General features: G+C 37.6%; 1 protein-coding gene and 1 pseudogene across 1 annotated transcript in view; one reads left to right on the top strand and one right to left on the bottom strand.

The window, feature by feature from the left end:
• Arhgap42 (Rho GTPase activating protein 42) overlaps positions 1 to 21,602 on the top strand; it is a 275,396-nt gene that overhangs the window by 119,795 nt on the left and 133,999 nt on the right. The gene's annotated exons all lie outside the window — the stretch shown is intronic.
• Positions 6,399 to 20,026, bottom strand: LOC125613885 (annotated as a pseudogene).

The following is a 21,602-nucleotide window of genomic DNA, read 5'->3' as shown; positions in this document are numbered from 1 at the left end:
TCTTCTACCAGTATGGATATAATGGAGTAATGACTTCTCAAGAAAGAGTAGGAAAACTTTACATAATTTAGCACCAGAAACCACTCTTTTAAGAATGGACAAACACATTTATTCATGTATAACAGCCTAAGGTAGGAAATCTACAAATTTACTGGGTCATTCAAAAGTGAGAGGGTTAAATATGGTTCTGAGAATGCAGTGCTCACTGGTCCTCCCTCAAGGTATAGAGCTGGGCACCCACACAGGTGACAGCCACACAACCATGACTGGAGCCACCAGATCTCCAACACTGACTTTGTGTGCCTAATCTGCCCCCTTTGCTTTACGGCTTTGGAGCTCTGTTTTTCTTCCCAGAAAACATTATTATGTCAAATAAAATTTAGAAATGAAACTTGGGAAGCTGAGATAGTTGGTGGGTTCACACTGAAATCCTTTTGATGAAGAAAGAACCAGGAACTAGCATATTCCTTTTAGTTCTGGGAGCACAGCTTGCTTCATTTAATTTGGTTTGTTTTGCTATAAAACTTGTTAAGATCTTACCCTGGAAGATAGCTTGCAGAGTTGTTTCTTTTAGTCTGCCTTCCTTTCCCCAGGCTTCCCCGAGTTGGTGGCAGGCCACCTCCTGCTCTGGAACCTTCTCTGGAAAGGGCTATTTCAGAGCTGTTTTAGCAACTGCAGTCAGTGCAGAAATCAGTGTGACCATAGATTTTCTTCTTTAGTTGGCTTCCTTCCACCCAATTGATGTGATTGAGAAACTGACACCACATATGGTTCAGCTTTATATTACAGAGGCTGTGTCTGGTTGAGGCTTGTAATTCCCTGGTGTCTTAATTGGCTGAAACATCCAAATCACCAATTTGTTCCAAGTATTACTAGAGGGAATATTTTCTTTGGAGTGTTCTGCAAGCCCTTGAACTAAGCAATAACCAGTGAAGTCTGAGATAGTTTTCTAACTGGAAAAAGCCGCTCTTTTATTAACCCTTCACTCATCTATCTTGCAGATTGTCAATAGGAATTATCAAGATCCTTAGATTACCAACTATAAGCTGTTATTGATGGATCTCTGTGTTTAGTCCTATGATGAGGTCATTGGTTGCAACAAGGCAGTGCCTCTGCAGCCACACTTACATTTAAAGGTTATATCACCATGGAGGATTTTTGAATAGAATTGTGTGATTTTGAAAGGTTTTAAAAGCAAAATTCTAAAAAAGATTTTTAATCAAGTAAGCATTGCTGCAAAAAAAAAAAAAAAAAAAATCAGGTCATCATTAGGCCATGAATTGAAACACTAGTTTGTGAGAATCCATATGCTGTATGGAGGCACATGCATAGCCCCACACACAGGTGGGATGGAATTGAGGGAGGGGCACCATAGCTTTGGAAGTGAAGCCATCAGAATGTTTGTCTGTGAGAAGTTTCCCAGGGTAGCATGGAGTTAAGGGTTTCACAGTTAGGGAACCACATATTTTCTACACATGCTTACATAGATCGTGTGGTCTGCCCTTGGCCTCTCTTTCCAGTTAAAGTTTAAGGATGCTTTCTTTAAGGTTGCCTTCATTTTTTTTTTTTCCATTCATTGACTACTAATGACTTAAGTCCATTTCCACTAGAAGGAAATGACAAGAAAGGTTAAGAGACACAGTTTAGAAATGAGAAAGAAGGGACAGAAAGTCATCAAAATTTCTGAGGATCAGCATGTAGAGAGTATTGTTCTAGTTGCCCTACTGGAATTGTGAATGTGGATATAGGAAGCACATGAATTCAATAACTAGTTGGGGGTGATGGTGACTTTTGATCAAAATCTTCGTGAATGGGAAAATACAGCTCAGTGAAGTGAAAAGAATATAAGGCATACATTACTCTGGCTGGGACTCTGCCACTAATCAACTATATATCATCAGGGATGACAGATTTAATCTTGGGGTCTGTGCTCAGAATATTAGGGTTTTAATAATTTCCTCCCTGCTCATTGAGTTAGGATTATGTCTACAAAAGAAGTTTGAGAAATGAGAACTTGTGCATGACCTCCCCCCCTGATCCTGCACATGTGCCACTTTTTGCAGCCACTGCTTCCTTGTTTCCCATTCTAGGCTATTAGCTTTTCAAAGCTGTATTTTTGTATTTCACAATCCTTAGTGCATAGCATAAGTGGGCTCAATAATTATTACAAGCGAATGTTTGCATGAATAAATCAGTAGAGAAATGAAGGAAAGTGGGTAATAAAATTGGGAATATTTCATATTAATTACTGCAATAACATGACAGTTGTGAAAATAACAGTAATAGAAGTGCTGTGTCACCAGTCAACACAAGATTTTTTGCTCCAGTTGAGATTGAATTCATGAAGAGGCAAGCAGTGTCACCCAAACAAGACTTTATTGTGGGCATATTGTTGAGTATGAGGGAGACCACCCACGGAATAGACTTTCCAGGCTAGCTTTCCTAGAAAGTTTTAGGTAAAGGTTTTCAGCCCTGCCACTGCCTTGCACAGGTACACTTGGTGGCTGTAGTACATGACTTAGGATCCCTTCACGTGTTCCACCTGTCTTCTATTCTTGGCACCCAGGTTTGTAGTTTATGTGGCAATTTACCCAAACCCCTTGGATCCACCTGGGCTTAGCTGGCAAAACATGTGGTACTCACTCCTGCCTCTCCAGGAAGGTTATGTGGTGGGAAGGTTTGGGCACTCTGTGCATGCGAGTGTTGTGGGAAGCCATCTGGCAAGCAGTGGAGGAAGTCAGCAGCTCCTGAACCTGGTCATCAGTGGAAACATCTTTTGAAAACAACTTACGTCATGGATGAAAACTGTGGCAGGCTGGGTGGAGGGGTCAGGGCCTCCCTGTTCTGTGTCACTTCTTGGGAAAATTTTTGAAGCATCATCGTCATTGATGAAATTGAGAATAAAAAGTACAATTTTAAATCTGAAAAATAAAATATGTACCTTTAATTAAATTGCATAGACTACTCATTCTCATTTAATAATCAATAAACTTCAGGCTTCCCATAATCCTCTTGTGCGCATATTATAGTCTAGATTTGTTTCTCATTCTATACCCTTTTCTAATCCAGTTGGGTATTATTTCTGATAACACAGCTTATGAGAAGAAGACATAGACATTTAATTATATAGTTAACCATAATTTAACTTCATAGGGCAATTGAAGTCTTCCCATTTAGCGTTTGGAAACCCCTTAAGTCATCCTAGCAAAGACAACTAAACTTTCCTTATATCAGAAAAAAGCACTTGTATTCTTCTTTTAATCTTTAATCTGTTTGGGAAGAATATTTGGATCCTGGGTACTTGGCTGTTGTTACCTTGGGATAGAGAAACCACGAATGAGGAAACTCTCCTCTCAAGCTTATCTTCTGCCTGTGCAGTCATTTCTGCACGGATTAACCCAGGATGTGGTGTCTCTATTATGCTGCCTGTTTCTTAAGTCTTGTTTGAAAGTGCCACTCCCACTTTTCTCCTTCTGTTTTTCATTCTTTCATTGTAGTCTCTCCAAGTCCGGCTTGTGTGGGCATGTACCCACAGTCAGTGTGCATGTGTTTTGTGTCTCCAATTTAGGAAGCTATTTTTAAAGGCACAGACTTTTGTGTTTATTTATTTATTTTGAAATGCTCAACATTGTTAGAGAGCTCTGCACATAATGGGATGAGGAGAACCATGTGGTGGCTGCAGTCTTGTGGCTGTCAAATGTTTCACTTTACTAAAGTGTTCGATCTGTACCTTAAAAGCTTATATCCAGGATTCATGGTCCAAGTGGTGGATAAATTGTTGTTTGTTCTAGCTGATGAAATGCTGTTTCTTCCTTTTGTCTTCTCCTCCTGTCCCCTCCCCTCTTCTTAAAAATATAACATTGAAAGAAGCCACCAAACATTTATGCCAAGCTTTTTTATGATTTCTGTGCAAAGTATTTTGAGAAAATATTTTTGTGGCTTGGTGTAGAAATACATTCTATAATTGCCTATTGGGGAAACATACAAGATGGTTATTGAATGTGTATGTTACCCGTCTTGTGACCTTTCTGTAGTTTGATTTTAAGTTCTAGACTAACTTCCCTGGCAACTCAGGATACCTCTGAACATATTTACTCCTTTCCTACTCATCTCCTTTTTTAATTTAGAGGTATACACTCTAGATATTCTGATTAACCCTAATATTATCCTAAGGAAAATATCATTAGAAAAGTGATTGGTAATTACACTGAGTCACTTTATATATTTTAAGACTAAATAGGTACAACTTTGGATAATTTGTGTCCTTTACTGGTAAACATAATTGAGATTTCATTATCATTTCATTTTGATAAACCCAATTTATCATCTATTAGATATTAATGAAAGCATAATAGTAACTGCTTATGTTTTACTGGGTTATTGGTTCAGTTTTCAATTTGCAAGGTTTCCAGACCCCCAAAGTCCCTGTTCTCATCTACAAATTTGAGGGACTCTTTAGATACTGTTTAAGTATCTTTGAGAACTCCCTCCTGCTGATATCACCTCTTCCTTTCTGGGGTATGCTGTTCTTTCTGCTGCTCAGGTGGGAAAAATGTCTTGCCATTGTTACCCTATATAGAGGTAGATTACCAGACAGACTTACAGATTTTCAAAGGAAGTTTGCATAATCGAATTACTTAATTCTTATATTTGACATTTGATAAAAAGAGTATGGCTATGGAAAAAAAAGAATTTGGAGTAAAGGATCCTTTGAGCTTTGTTGTAAGTCTTAACATCTTTGCATAGAGTGATGAGGCCCTTCACTGGAACTACTTGAAGAGCACAGTATGATTTTCTTATAGTTATGGGACACAGGGGTCTAGTGCCCAACTCTGCTTCAGGAAGCTGGGATGTCCTGTGATGTGTGCAGCAGAAGCAGAGTTCCCAGGAAGTGGTGGCTTCATTCCTAACTGATAGTATGCCAAAGGTGCAGGGACCCCAGGACCTGTTCGGGAACCCCCTGTTGAAATGTCCACCTGTCATTTTCTAAAGGAATGGTTCCCAGAAGGTAGAGAACCTCACCAGGAAGATGCTGTAGGGAATACACTGGCACAGAAGCTGAAGGGTCAGGAGTGGTTAGCCACAGAAGAGGTACTATCCACACTGGGGAAGCCCACTAGGGAAGTGAGTCTCTAAAGAGCCTGTGAAAACTCCCATGAAAGTTAGCTTTAAGCACTTCCATGGCTGGAGAACAAGATGCCATCTTGTATCAAGCAAGAGGAATTTCCCTATCTCAAACCCTACAGTAATCTTGGAAATGATTAGTAACAGAAGAAGTAAATGAAAAAGGAGATATGTGGAAAAGATAAGCCAAGTAGAATTTTAACCCTTTATAAAACATAGCTTCTTCCCTACACCAACCAGGGTAGGGAAGTCTTTTCATTTCTTGAGTGCCCGGAAGAATCTGAGAGAGTGCCTGCAGCCTCACCTTGAGAGCAGGTGAAGGGACTGTTCTCACTGAGCAGATTTAGAGGGACAATGGAATTAAAAATCCATGGCTCTTGAGATTCCAAGACTCCCTTGGGCCAGGGGCCTGCTGTCTCTGACTCTGTTCATCTCCTACTTTTTTTACTTGCCTAAAAGCATGAGAGTAACACTTCTCTCCCTTTGTGTTATACCCTCTAGAAGGATCCCAAAGAATTTTTTCTTTTTTTTTTTTTTAATTCTAATACTTTGCAAAGTTCACTGGAAGAACTTCTATGGTTTTACTTAGACTTTCTTTATTCCAGGCTGATTTGTAAAATTTCTACCACACAGGCTGTGCTCAGAACCCCTGTTCTTTGATGACCAAGTCTTGTTTGGAGACTGCCTCATTGTCTCTGGCTATACTTCTGTGGAAAAATGTGCTCAGATGTGTGTCAAGCCATGGTTGTGGTCCTGACCTGAGCAATATATCAGGAACCATTATAAACAGGTTTTGGGAGGCCTGAGGGCCAAGGCTGCCTAGATGTGCCTGCAGAACTCTTTATATTCAAGGTGCATAACTTTTTAGTGGAAAGGTCGTACCTGTGATTGAAAGTTTCTGCTTGTCTTTTTTTTTTTTTAAGATTTTTTTTAGAGCAATACTTTTTGTCTTTCGTAACATTTTCAGATACATTATTGAATTTTGATATCATTCATTCTGAATTGTGGACATATTCCTCACCAGGTAAGTAAAAAAAAAAAAAAAAAAGACTCAATAGTTGTCAATTTTCTGGACGCACTAGAAAAGCTAGTCGAATTAAAATTACAGCAAGTACAAGTGACAGGAAACCCAGCTAACCATGGCTTGAATCAGGAATGGTTTTATTGGCCTCTTGCAAGGGGAAATCTGGAGTTAGGCAGCCTAAGAGAATGCCTGAAGGAACCTGGGCTCCTTTGCTCTCTCCTGCCTTCTGTGACCTGTGTTCTTGTGCTAATCATAATGCAGTGGTCACCTTCTGGCATTTGTACTTCTTGGCGTCAGGTCGTTGTTTCAGGGAGGAAGAAGGGTGGCTTGGGAAGAGAAAAAACAAAACTCAGTCATTTTATTCCTCTTATAAAAAACTTAACAAGGGATATGAACAAGTAAATTCTGGCTCATCCTTATAGGGGGCGAGAGCTGTCTAGATGTTCCTGCAGAACATTAAGATTCAAGAGCATACCTTCAAAGTGGAAAGGGTCAACTTATGATTAATTATTGACATATAATACTTTATAGTTTAATAGCACTTTCAGATATGTTATTTAATTCTGATGCCATTCACAGGGCCAGTCATAGTTACAAATGGGGGGAAAGTGTATGTTAACTGAACGCAGTGGCTGGTCTATTGGTGTTCACCAGAGGCTATAAGGAGTCTTCTAAGCTTCAAGACCTTTACTTGTTCTGTGTAATAGTCAGTTCTTCCCTAAGGGATCCCGTTTTGCCAGTGACTTCCAGCTTGTTCAATAATATAAAATACCTTTTTAAATATTGTGCATACTTTGTTTTTTGATCTTTACAATTGTATGCTATTTTCCCTCCTTCTTGTCTGATTGTTGATCATTATAAATGTTTTTTTTTTAAATATCCAAATTACTAGGGATACCTTGATTGCAAATCAAATTAGCAAAATTAGCTATTTCCTTATCCTGAAGTTTATTTTCAACAACAACAAGAACAACAACAAAATCCATCAAATCAGATTTAGAAGATGTTTATAAGAAAAAATAGTTTGTGACGATAGGACTGAATCCTTGAGTTCATTCTTTGGAAGCGTGAGCTAGGGCAGAAATCAAAGTGACATACTTTTGATTCTCCAAACATATTTTTGTTCTTTCCATATCTGTGTTCTGTAAGATGATAGAACGGTAACAGTATTAACAACATTAAATGAAAGTTCCACAGCGAATTTACTTTGATAAACTGTTAAATAACTTATTTTTATACTACATTATATCTTAATTTCAAATGTTCAGGTGCCTTGCAAAAGAGAAATATATAGCATGTAACATTCCCCAAGTATGACCAATATTATACTGGGTGCTCTTTGCCAAATAGTATCTGTGAAGCATCTATAAATTTGGCAAAAGGTGTTAAGTAGGGGCTGGGGTTGTGGCTCAGTGGGAGAGTGCTCGCCTAGCACGTGTGAGGCCTGGGTTCGATCCTCAGCACCCCATATAAATAAATAAAATAAAGGTATCATGTTCAACTACAACTAAAAAATAAATATTAAAGAAGTTGTTAAGTAAAAATACCAATTGATAGCAGCCATGCAGAATAGGATGCCATACCTTAAGATTAAAATTGGTACTCATGACTGTAATTTAAGTATTCTGTTTACCACTGGGATCTAAAGAGCACATTTTCTCCTTGTTCTTAGCGAGTTCTGCTCTGAACTGAATGTCTGTCACTGAGTGTGGACTTGGGAGTGTGGACCTCACCTCCTGCTTGCTAGAAATGCAGGATCACAGGCTGATTCCAGGCCTCCTGAAGGAGAACTTGTGTTTAACCAGAATCTCAGGTGTTTCTTGTGCCCGGTCAAGTCTAAGAAGTCCTGATCTAGAGAGTAACATCTCAAATCATCTCTGATATCAACATTTTTGTCAGACTTTTGTTTGGGTAGAATTTCAGTATTTGGTGAGCAGAGAATCATTCATACCTCTACACAGTTTAGTTCCAACTGTCATGATAAGTGTCCTAGTGAACTCTCATCTGGCATTGTTAGGAAACTGTGTACAGGTGGACAATTTGTCAGCTGTGGATGGGTCAATATCCTGCTTAGAGAAACTGTAGTGGGTACTATGGGATAGTCTTTCAAAACCAAAGGGAAACATTTTTCTTGGAACATAGTGTTTCCTCCCTTCTCAAAATACCACGAGTGATGTATGGGGCAAGGGAAATATGAGAGACGGGTATTTTTAAAAATTTTGACTGAACTTAATAAATTGTTTGCAGTTTATATTCATTGCAATTTTCTGTGCTTGGATTTTGGACTCATGTTTACTATGATGGAATCCTTTTCCCATTATGTTCTAATCATGTGAATTTGGCACATCTTCAAAGTGCCTGAAGCCTGAATTTCCATGTGTGTGAACTGAGGCCAGTAACACCTACCTTGCACAGCTGTTGTGAGGATTAGACAGAGGAGCGTACCCTATGAGGTAGCTCAGTACACCAATGCCAGTGTTGTTTTAAACATCATCATTGGGTTATTAAATAAGGTCTCAATTACACCATGTGTTTCTGAGTTTCTGAAAGGAACCAAAGTGTTCAAGTAGAATGCACAAAAGTAGTGAAATTTTAGTAACAAACACGCTGAACTGACTTAACAGGATCATCCATATCATTAGGAGTTTATAGCCTTAGACTAGAAAAAAATTAGTTCTAGAGTTGTTCTTTTGGTTTGTTTTTGTTTCAGATCAATAAAATATCAGATAAAATACTTTCACATAAATGACTGTTCCACAGGCACAGAGGGCGTTTGTATGGGGAAGCTGACATTCCTGTCATCTGAGCTGCTGCTTCTGTGGAAGATTTTGGTCTTACTATTTTTGCTGTTCTTGCAGGGAGTCGACTGTGGGGAAAGTCTTGTTTTTGTCCTCTTGGTGCCAGGGCACGATGGCCTGTAGATGAGTTTCTACTTTTTCTGATCTAGTGGGAGAGGAGGGAAAGAGGCATTCCCAGCTTAAATACGTCCACTATAAATGGCTTATATATACCAAGAGCTAATTTGGGTACCCAACTAATGCATTACTTCAGTGGGAAAATGCATTCTGTGCCTCTCATGCTGTAATCATATTTCAAGATAAAAGCGGACATAGGGGTGAAGTTTGAAAACAAAATCCATTTGGAAAGTGAGGAATTTCTTTTATAGTTGATTGAATAGGCCATTTAGTACATGATTTGAATTTTGGTGGACCTGGGAGTTGATTTCCGTTTTTGCATTCATTGGGTGCATATCTCCTGGTGAAGTACCCATGTGTCCTGGAGGATTGACCAGATGGCTCTTTGCCCATCGTGGAATCTGTCCCTTCTTGCCAGAGATAACCTTGTAAGCCCCTGCTCAAACCACTGAACATATGCCATTCCTTCTTAAGCACATAACTTTAGATGATATAGTTGGGGAAATAGCAAGGATTTGGGTTTAGTGTGTGCAAAAGCATTATCTTTACTTTGACAAACTGGAACAAGGAGGGAAATGGTCTCCTGACTGCGCTCCTCCAGTGCCCATGGATGAAGCTGGCATCCTAGGCAATACAATGAGACTGAAATAACTAGATCTTTGAAATCTTTGCATTTCTGGATTAGCCAAACCTGAGGCTTCCCCTACTTCTGTTTTTTCCAGTTACTTGAACTAATGTATTTCTCTTTTGTTGAAACTACTCTGAATTGGGTTTTCTATTGCTTAACATCAAAAGCTTCCTAACTGACATGCAAATTTGAATAAACTTCCTCACAAAATGTGTGGACAAAATCTTTTGGGGTCTTGTTATATATGAAGATCATGAGTTCTCTTTTGACTGGGAAATGTAGTTAAAATTATGTTTTATTAAACTGCCTGACAAACCTTTTTGGATGTTGCAGCTAATGTGCAGTTTGTAATTTCTTATACATTATTGATTATACTCTTATTGGTTAAGTTCCCTCTCTATCCCAGTCACTGATGTCTTGAAAAAGTTACCAGATGTGGTATCCTCTTAGGCTCCATAGAAACACAAGATGTGGATTGGAAGGAAGCTTTCTAAGCTTAAAATAATGAATAAAAAGAAGAGGAAAAAGAAAAGGCCAAACTGTAATTTGTCCTGCTGGGTGATGTGGATGGATTCTGCACAGGCAAGAATGGGCTCCTTTTTTTCAGTAGGAAGGAAGCCAGGGAGGAAGTGTGCTGGATGGCATCACAGCTAACTAGAATGTGGGTTTTATCTTTTAAATACAGACTGCTAACAAAAATCTTAACTCCCATGTTTCAGCATATTGCCAAATCCCCAGCTATATGAATATATACTGTTTTTTGCTAAAGGTCATTTTGACTCTTAATGTTTCAATACTGCTGTCAAATTCAACATTGAAAATAGTGTTATTATCAAGAAAAGGAGTTGAGATTTGTACATTTTGGTTAGAACAAATAGGACCATACTGTTGCTAAAACTTCTCAGATTTAATAGAGAATGCTACTTTATGCATTCTAAAAATTATAACTTTGGTATCCAATATTTTAAGAAGAAATGGATAAGGTAGTGTCCTAGTTTTCCAACACAGTTAATAAGTGATACCACTTATAACACATAAGTGGTATCACTTATTAACTCATGGATCTGCACTTTGGTTAAGGCTCACAGGGACTTGTCCCTGTGCTGCTGGTCATCAGCTAAGGTGGTTTGAAGTCTACTTCAATTTTTTGAAGGCTCATTCAGATGCCTTTTGGCTGGCCTTGATTTCTTTGTGCATTTCTTTCTCTATGTATTCTTTCCAGCATGGTCCTTCAAGGTAGCCAGATTTCGCACATGTAGAACAAGAATTTCCAAGGTTCATGGTACAAATGAGAGAGCGAGAGAGCACACGCACAAGAGCGCGAGCACACACACTTGAGCGAGAATGTGCGTATATGTGTACCAAGGAGAAGCGACTGCTTTTATTAACCTAGCTCCCAAACTCAAGCAATGCAGTGCTGCTGCTTTATTATATGGTAGAAGTAAGTGACTTAGGCTGGCCCATATGCAACAGGAAGGGAATTGGGCCCCACCTTTTGGTGGGAGGATTGTTAATGAATTTGCAGGCATGTTATGAAATTGTCTTTAGAAGATTGAAACTGTTTTAAAAAAGCGTATTCTTAGGTTTTATCTAATTTCTAATCGCACCTCCTAAGTAGCAGGTACTCTTAACACTTGTATGCCATAGTCTCACTGAAACCTTAAGCCATCATTTGCAGCTATGTGGACTATTTTTATTTAGATGATTGGTATTTCCATTTGGCAAATGAGATAATCTTCACTTGAGTGATTAAATAATAAGCTCAGTTAGGTACATGATAGTGGAACTGCATTTGAACCCAGGCTTGTTTGTTCCAGAGTTAGCTCTCATAGCCACTGTACTATACTCAGAGCATTCCTTTTAGGAGTTTGTTTGTTACCAGGGATTGAATCAGGGGTGCTTTATCACTGAACCATGTACCCAGCTTTTTTTAGTTTTTATTTTGAGACAGGATCTCACAAAGTTGAGCGAGAATTTGGGCTTAAGTTGCTGAGGCTGGCCTCAAACTTGAGATCCTTCTCTCTCAGCTTCCTGAGTAACTGAGATTACACGTGTGCCACTGCACCGGACCTTATGAGTTGTTTTTGATTAATAGATATTTTCCCTTATATAGATCAAAATGTAGTTTGCCTATGTTCTTTTGATCCATATAGTATAATTTGGACTATAGAGGCCAAGTCCAGGACAAGTCTGGGAGTCTGGGCTAGGATCCAGCTTCGGTTTGTACAGGAGGCAGCTACATTATTGTTTCATACCTGGGAAAACATGAGTTGTCGTGGAGCACTCAAATTAAGCAAAGTGATGTGAACTGTAGAATTGGAAAAACACAGTAGACTTAAGTCCTGAGAGCCAACGCAGTACCGGGCATCAGAAGTTCAAGCTCACAGCATGAAGAGATCCCATAAGTATGAGAAACAAAAACCATTAATAGCAGAAGAAAGTTGACAAGGAATCCAGCAAATTGAAGCTGCATAAACCATAATAGAAGGCAGTAGATTTTATGACCAGGATAGGAACAGAGTGATGGAGGAAGATGAGTAGAGGAAGGAGGCAGTGACCCAGCCTATAGGGCCATCCTTCTGCTTTGAGAAGGGAGTTTCTGAGTCCTTTTATTGTGTGTGTCCTGAACCTAATATACTGAAATGATTGTTTTAGATTTTTGAGTGGGCCTTCCCATCTAGTAATGTTGATTTTTAACTTTCTAAAGATTCATTAACTCATATTGAGTTGACTTTATTTACTCAGTTACACAAACCAAACTCTTGAAGCAAAATGATATTTTATGTTAAATTGCACATTTTCATAAAGTTTGAAATTTGTCAACTGGTGTAAGGGCTAGTCTTTATACCCACATATTTTAACTCTTTTATTGGAAAGCCCCTGTACCCAAGGAGTTCGGGTATTAAAGTTAAGAAATCAACCTATGAGATTTTTCTTCTTCTGTTGTGTATTGTTATTCCGGTTTAATACCTCCCAAGAGACTGCCAGCATTGCATTTATTATTGCGCATAAAAGAAATCTAAGTGATTTCTATTATTTTATATTCTGTATATACATTTACCTTTACTCACAGTTACATGTGGACACTGTAATCTTCTAATTTAAACCCAAAGGTTTCTGGTAATAACACCTCATTAAATAAGGTCTAAGATGACCTTGACTTTGTACCTCAGCATATTTGTACATGAGTTTTGTTGTGTTGATGGTGCTTGTTATTTTTAAGTACTGCTCTGCATTGTAAATTTCCTGAAGATTTCTTCTTTTTTTTGTGGTTAGATTCATTTCATAACACAAAATTCTCAGATTCATTTCATAACACAAAATTCTCAGACACACCAAAGATGTCTGGGAAACTCATAGTAGCAGTATCAATCAAAAACATAGTATGTTTACTGTTACATATATCTGAGGGACTCTGTTTAGGAAAGTGTACAAGTATATAATATTCACCATAATTGTGTGTTCATATACTTTTTTTCATTCCAATTAAATATTTAGTCCTCATTTTGTTGTAAGTAATATTATATATATATATATATATATATATATATATATATATATATATATATATATANTAAATATTAAGGTAAAATTTTATGTTATATATATATATATATATATATATATATATATATATATATATATATACTGTCATATTCCCAGCTGATGCAATTGCTAATTGCTCTTTGCTGTAATTCTCTTCCTCCCTTATTTGAGCCAGTATTTGCCAGGAATAAAACTCACTTTGAATTTTGCCAGTGTGTTTGAATATTTCTCATTATGTGGTTAACCATGGAGTTCCAGGCTCACCCTGCTCCAGTAATTATCTAGTTAGTGTGACTATGAATGTCACTAAACAAGGAAATCTTTTTTGAGATTTTTGTGTTATTCATCAAAACCAAGACACAAATAGTAGATAACAGCATACTTACAGAGTTATAAGTCATTAGAGTTTTGAGATGATTCACAAGACAACAGTTAATCAAATGTAATATTTTTTAATGAAGTAACAAATAGGTTTAGTGATGTGCCCAAGATCCTGTAGCCAGTTGTTAATTACTGGAGTTTAACCTTCTAATTTTCTAATCTAGCTCTTTTTTTCCAAAAATGTTCACAGATCGACTTTTGATTTTCTAAGTGAATGGATTTTTGGTAGCCTCTATATTACAAAGCAGTAGACTAACTCTGATATTGTTTCCTGAAGCACAGTTGGAATTTTGTAGTCTACAGACCTTATAAAGTCAGACAAGAAAATTTTCTATTCTGAACATTTGGCCCCTATGGCAGATTCAGTGTCATTCTTTAGGGCTGAAATTGACCATACAATATTTACATTGTGACATCTAAGTTAAAGGAGAAATGTGAAATATAGCTGGAAAACATCAAGTTTAGGCATTAGTAATTTATGTTCTGCTGTTCCCTATACCTTTTATCATAATCTAAAACTACAGATAACTGCTATAAAATTATGATTCTGTGAAATTTTTGTATATTCAAGCTTGTTTAAAAATGGAACTAAATGAAAGATCTCAATTTCCATGCATTCAAAAAATCCCCATACATATAATGCCTGTAACTTAAACCTCACTACTCTTTTTATCCTGTTTCTTGTATATAGAACACTTGAATGTCATTGCCTACTTTCTATTTCCTGTTGTCTAGAGATAAGTAAATAATGAATGAATGATTGATCCTAGAAAAATATTTTTGTTTTGTGGGAATATGGAAATAATTCTTACTTCATGAGAAGGAGAGTGTTCAAGATTTTAAGGTACTCATATTATTAGTAGTTACTGAAAAAGTTAGCCTTCAATTTTAAAATATGAATTTATAGAACAGTTTGAGGAACAGTTCAACAAACTTTGATATACCTTTCACCAGGACTCATCAGTTTTTAACATTTTTTTCCAGAATTTGCTGTAGATTTCTATTCTCTTGAGAATAAATTATAACCACCATGTCCTTTTTTTAAATCCTTAAATATTTAAGTGTGCGTTACCTAAGACAGAGGTGTTCACTTACATAGTGAATAGCTACAGTGCCATTATCTGTATTAAGTAATTTAAAACTAGTAGAATATGTTACCAGAGTCTTGTTTCTTCAAATTTTGCTAATTGACACAATAGTGTCCTTGATGGAAATTTTTTTCTCTTGTCCTTGGACGTGAAATTCTGTAATACCCTCAATTTTCATTTTTCACAACATTGATATTTTGAAGCATTTAGTCTATCTACTTTGTAGAATATTTCATAATTTTTGTTTGTCTGATGTTTTCTTAAGAATAAGTTCAAGATGTGCATGTGGGGCAGGAATAAGGCTTTTTTTATTACTATAGATGTAAACTTTAATTGCTTGATTGAAGGGTGATTACCAGGTTTCTCCACTATGAAGCTTCCCTTTCCCTTGGGAATTAGTAAACCCATTATGAGAAAAGACAGTCAGCTAGAACATCCTGTTTCCCGTCAGACATTTACCTACCAACCTGAATATCTCGTAATACTTCTAATAATCTAAAATACTTCTCATAATCTAAAAATCTGATATTTTTGATGTACCTTCAGTTAATTTATGACCAGAAAGGCTGAAGAAATAGTGTTTAGTGGAAGAAACATCTAACAGTTTTGGCCACTTTTTTGGTAATGGTGTGGTGGTCAACACCAAGTGTTACATCAGTTCATGTCACATCAGATCAAAGGATGGAGCTTGATTCTCTGTTTCCGAAGTGTTCAGAGCCAGAGTTCTTGCACCCTCCATTCACCTGCACCGCCTCAGGCATGCATTCTGTCAGTTTATTTCACACCACATTTTCTCTCTTCCTACCTTTGTTCTATTTTTGCTTTCTTTAAAAAAACTATTTTTTTTAATTTAAAAAAATCTGTTGTGTTGTAGCATCTTTATAAGATTCATATAGATCCTCTTAGAACACAATAGTACAAAAAGAAAACAAAAACAAAGGAAAACATTTCCATTTAGCATATTTTAAAACATGTAATTCTTCATTGAGGATGAGCTGTTCAGTCATTAGTTATTGATAAGTACAAAAACATTCAGCCATGTGCCATGTAATGATGTTTGGGTCAATAGTGACCACATATAAGATGAGCACATATAAGCTTAAGATGGAGGTCCCATAAGATTATAGCAGACCTGAGAAATCCGTGTGACCTAGTGACATCATGACTATCATATATAGTTGCAATACAACACAGGACTCATGTTTGTGGTGATGCCAGTTCTATAAACTATTATAGCACATGTGATTATATATAGAACATAATACTTGATGATGATAAATGACTGTTTTGTTGGTTTATTTATTTGCTATACCTTTTTTATTATTTTAAACTATACTCCTACTTATTAAAAAAAGGTGTGCAGTATTAGACTGACAGCATCCTCATACATTTTTTGTTTACTGTATCTCTTGATTGAATTAAGAGGCTGTGTCTAAATGACCTGTACCATCTAGGTTAGTATGAATACACACAACAATGACATTGCCTAACACTGCACTTCTCAGAAAGTATCACCATTTTTAAGTGACACATGGCTGTAGGAACTGGTTGGCAGCACTGCTCAATTCCTAGGAAATCTTCTTGCTTCATTTTATTTAGCCTTATGCTGACATTCCCTGCTTTGAAACTATTTGTTGGTTTTCCTACTGTTCCAAGGAAATTATCACTCCCTTTAGGACAAAGTCCATCCATCCATGTGTTACATAGTACTCTTCTGTACTGTATGCTCTGGTGTACTTATAGAGATTATGTACCAACTGCCAAACACAACTATACTATGGTAGCCTCATGTTCCTTAGTATCTAGCAAGGTGGTAAGCAGTTAGCAAGTGCTGAGCTCTTACTGAGTTAAATGGAAAGTGAAATGATAGTTCAACCATTCTTATGGTACTTGTTTTACTAAGATCTAGCACTGTGTACAAATTCTAAATCTATCTCACTGAGATTTTATGATCGTTCAGATAAATGAGTAATGCAAAAAAGGTTTTTATTCATTTGTTTTTAGAGTGATAATTTATCTTTATTGTCAAAACCTCAGGACATTCTTAACACAGAGAACTGGGACAACAGTGCACTTAAATTCTTTTACAAGGAGTAAAAAAGTTAAGGTCTTAACTTGATAAGATTATAACCTTTGGATTGTGGGGAGTTTATTTCAGTTAAATGAGGTAGAAGAACAACGGAGAAGAAAGACTGGGAAAGGAATCTCTAAGAACCAGGTGGTTTCTGTAGAGGATTACCAGAGCCTATTCAAAGTCTCTGACCAGGAAGTCTCTGGTCCTCAGCCCCTGCCAAGTACCTCCTGACTTGGGCTACATACAACTTACTTGAAGGCAACTTCTAGCTTCGGAAAGGAATATTGATAGCCAATGGCTATTGTTTACCATGGGACTGCCTTCTCCCTCCAGCAGCATGATGAAACCCTCTCCCACAAAGACAGCTTTTATCACCTGCTGAGGAGAGGGATGAAGGTTGGTCATCACAGGGCAGTGTCCAAGGCCTGGGCAAACTCAGCGTTGGCAGTGTGGGGGCTGGAGTCACTCCATTAAGGACCTCCTGCATGTGATTTGTATCAAAGGCATGAGGCAAGGTTCTTGCCAGGTCCCTCATGTAAATCTAGGGGAAGGACTGGTGGCCTGAGCTGGTAGGGCCTCCAGACCTAGACAGAAGGTCAATAACATGTGGCCAATGGCTCTACCTCCATGGCCTGGCACAACCCCAGAATGTACTACCACCTGGTGTGTAGAATCTCCAGGAAGCCTGGCTGCAGCTTTCCCTTGGTTGCAACATTGAGAAGTCTGGGATATCATCACACTCTGTGACTCAGACTGGGCTGGTAGTAAAGCTACCCCTATGACTAAGACTCATGCCTTGGGAGTGTGGGGCTTTGGTGATGGCATTAGCCATCATTGGTGTGGTCTCCAGGCAGCTACTGAGAATTTCTTTGTGGAAGGGTTCATTCTACCTTCCAAGAGTGTTGAGGATGTTCTCTCTGACCAGGTTGACAGCATTGTAGCTGGGCTGCTTGGATCTACTGAGCTCATCTCACATGATCTAACTAGGTCTGGGCTGTCAGCAGACCAGTGTCACTTCATGACCCCTGGCTTTTAGCAGCTGGGTTAGGGATATTTCACTGAAACCCAACCAGACACCACATAGCAATCAGGTCCTAATGTTCCTGCGTGATTTAAAGTTCCAGAGTCATTTTTCTTAATTAAAAAAAAATGACAACTTTCTTTGTATCCAATAAAGATGAATATAAGTGACTCTAAGCATAGTGGTGTTGGAGTTACCATTTTCTAGTTATTTGGAATTAATGTACTATAATTTCTACTCAGCCAAACAGAAACACTGTTGACAGGATCTGCTATGAAGAAAATGGAAAGGAGTTAAAGTGAGACTCTTTGGAGTAAGGTCCTGATAGAGATACAATACCATTGTCCATGGGTAGAGTTGAGAACTGTGAACTACCACCAGCGAACACTGGCTGGTAATAGACAGTGGGTTTGGTTATGTCAAGAGATTGGTGATTCCTAAGATACAAAGCATTAATCAGGGGCTGGAACGACTTCCAGACTCTACCTAGAAGGAGGACGCAATGCTAAAATATACTGTCAACTATTATGTGTATAAAATGGCCCTAAAGCCTTAGATTTACTACTTATAATTTAAATAAAATGAAAATATAAACTAGTTTTAAAATTACAAATTACCTAATACTTACAAAGAAGGTAACTTAATGCTAGAGAGGAGGAAATAACCTTTGAAAGAATATATTGACTGTATATATAAAACATGCCCTCAATTATCTTTCAAAACAGCTAGACCTTTCCAACATTTGCTACAAAATGATGATGTATTCCTTACAAAGTAATGTCACACAGCAGTTCTCTCTTTGTTCTTTGCCTCAGCTCACCCGAGGTCCTTGCCACACTCTTGTCAATAATGGTTTTCTACTGCAGGGATTTTCAAAGAAGAAGCTTTGAAATTTTAAAGTTTGAAAATGTTCTTCAGTCCCTAGAGCATTTCCTTCCATGAGTGGTTCAAGAGACTGGTCATGATTTCTCTTTTTTTAAGCACTAATAATATAACAGCCTTGATATCCACTTGAATATAGTATATAAATCTGAATTATCAAGTTTCATGAGGCTAATAATAAGAGTCTAGTAGTAATGATAATTTGCTTTCACTTCTTTGATTATTTAAGTAATTGTAGAATATGTCAAGAAGGGAAACTGATCCAGATCACCCTGTTACTCCCCATCCCCATCCCCATGTGCTTTAAAGTTTTAACCAAAGATGGAGAGGGAGGATTAATTTAAAGCAAGGTATCTGAGGCATTCATCTTGTAAGATTCTAATATTTTCTCTTGAAGCTCATCTCTGGTAAGGTATAGAACTGCTTCTTGATAATATAGAGGAGTTACCAAAGAAGTTGTCCCCAAATATGTATTAAATTGTAGATAGCGAGAAGAGACATGAGTTTATTTCAGCTGCACTAGGCAAAAGGAACTGTGTTACTACAGGGCCTGCTTTCAAATATTTGTGCAATTTTAATCTTTTGGGGCTTTAATCTCTCTGCTTCCAGAAGGGACAATAGTAGCTATGATAAGCTCAGTGTTCTCCCTTAAATCGAGATTAATTTTTAGTTGAGTCTAACCTTGGAATGTAGGAAGTAGAATAATTTATAGATTTGCCATGAAATATAGTCTCTTGACAAATCAATATGTATCCATGTTTGTGTAAACAGTTATTGTATAACATGATAAATGCAGGGCACCGCTGAGGTTAATTCAGACACAAAAATCTCACTCTTTCACCTCAGATAGGAGTTGCTTTAACCTTGCTAGTTCTTGTCTGCATAGAGTCATAGATAAAAACTACAAATGTCTGGGTATATTAGATGGGAAGTTCTTGGCAGCTAGTACCCAAGGGGTTTTTCCATAGTTCTTTTTGTTGTAGCTTTTTGCTTTGTGCAGGAATTGAGTTCAGTTTGGGGGCAGAACTTCTCTTCAACTCTCAGTGGATTTCCCGCTTCTTTGTAGTGACAGTGTCTTTAAAAGCCTCAAGAGGTAGGACCCTTTCATGAATAACAACAGCATGTGGGACAAAGTGTGAAGCCTATTTAAAATTCAGTTTGCATTTAGTTGTCATTATGATTACATTCTGCATTTCTGTGACAGCTGACATAGAGTAAAGTCTAAATTTCATACCATAGTTTTCAGCTCTGGACATTGCCTTCATCTCTGACTCTTCCCTGTCACTGTCGCACATCCTTCTGTCATGCTGGCCCTCTTTCTGTTCTATCAGTGATGCAAGCATGCTAGCATGACTTAGAGCATTTGAATCTGCTCTGTCTGCCCGAAACTCTGGAGAACCAGATCTTTGACTAGGGATTGGAGAGCGAGGTGTTCTTAATTCATGCCATAGTTCCAAGGTGCTAGCTTTAGTCTGCAGTCACTTCATTTGTGACTTGTTTAAAATTCTCACCTGAAAGCTTATGAAAAATATAGTCTGCGTTGCTTCTAGTTGGATAATAATTTATATTAAGCAAATATCTATTGATCTTGTACTTACTATTATCTCGGTATGCAAACCGAGAGGGGAAGCATTATTACTATGTTGTCTTGATATGAATTTGATGTATAATGAAGTTGCAGTTAGTTCAGATAAGAACCTATTAAAGTTTTGCAGTGCAGGTAGATAGAGCAAGCAACTATTTTTTTTATTAGCTCCGCGCTTTGTTGACCACCCATGACACTTAGCGTCTGCTCAGGAGATTATCACAGTTTTTCACATGCTCCAAAGGAAATTAGCTTACAGAGAACCAGAAACATAGTGAACACTACAGTAAATCAGCAAAAGTCATCAGATTCACTAGATGTTAGAAATCTGGCAGCAAGTCCTTCATGAAAGACGCTATAGAGAAATGAGATTTCATTGGTGAGCTAGAATGTGGTAATGGTTAAATCCTTAGGTTTCTGGTCATAGTTCTTAGTGAGGGGTTACAAAGAAGATAAAGGGGATGGTGGTGTAGTATATTGTTTGAATAAGTACACCAAGAATACAGCTGTCAAATCATGCGTAGGAGTAGCTGAAGAGGTAGAAGTTTCTAAAAGCAAGTTTCTTCCACTTTATAGTCTGCTTAGGCTAGACTTTGCTTTTTGCCTATGTACTCTAATTGTAACTAGGTGCATAATGTAGTACCTTAGTAACGGAGATAGCAAGTTCCCTGGCTGGTAAACTGAAAGGCGACAAGAAACTGTTTCTTTGATTACTCATTCTTCCAAAGTTGTTTACAAGCCTAATTGAATTTTTGGCACAGGGTAGCAAGGCACAAGGGTAGCAAGGTTATTTGCACAAATTTTTGGCACAAGGGTAGCAAGGTTATTTGCCAAACAGTGTTTAGCATGCTTGCTGTCCCCACCCTACCTCTGCTGCTTATTCAAGATTCATTTCCAAAAGTTGATAAAACAGAGTAAGTTGCAGTAAATTAATGCCATCTCTTCACCTTTAAAAAGAAGCAATGAAAATTTAATGAGATCACTAACCTTTTATTTATATATGTAATGAAACCCTGTACTGAAAGAGTCAATGTGGGATATAAAAAGGGAAATGACATTTAGTGTACATGAATTCAAAGTCCAATTTCGTGCATGTTATCATTTAAATTTGATTTGTGGCATTTTCTGTTCTGTACCTTCCTGTCTTCAAAATCCTTCTATCACTTCTTCCTCTACCTCCAACCAATGGACTTGTATATATTGTATAGCCAATAACTCTATGCCTCAAATACTACTGTAGGCCTGGGAGATATAAAAAGAAAGCTTAATGTATAGGCACGTCCACAAAAAGACTCACAATCCAGTAGGGAAGATAAATAGACACACTGCATTCT

The sequence above is a fragment of the Marmota marmota genome, unplaced genomic scaffold (assembly GCF_001458135.2).
Source record: "Marmota marmota marmota unplaced genomic scaffold, marMar, whole genome shotgun sequence".
NCBI classification, from domain to species: domain Eukaryota; kingdom Metazoa; phylum Chordata; class Mammalia; order Rodentia; family Sciuridae; genus Marmota; species Marmota marmota.
Note: the sequence above shows the minus strand (reverse complement) of the source record. Positions and strands in the feature narration are given on the sequence as shown.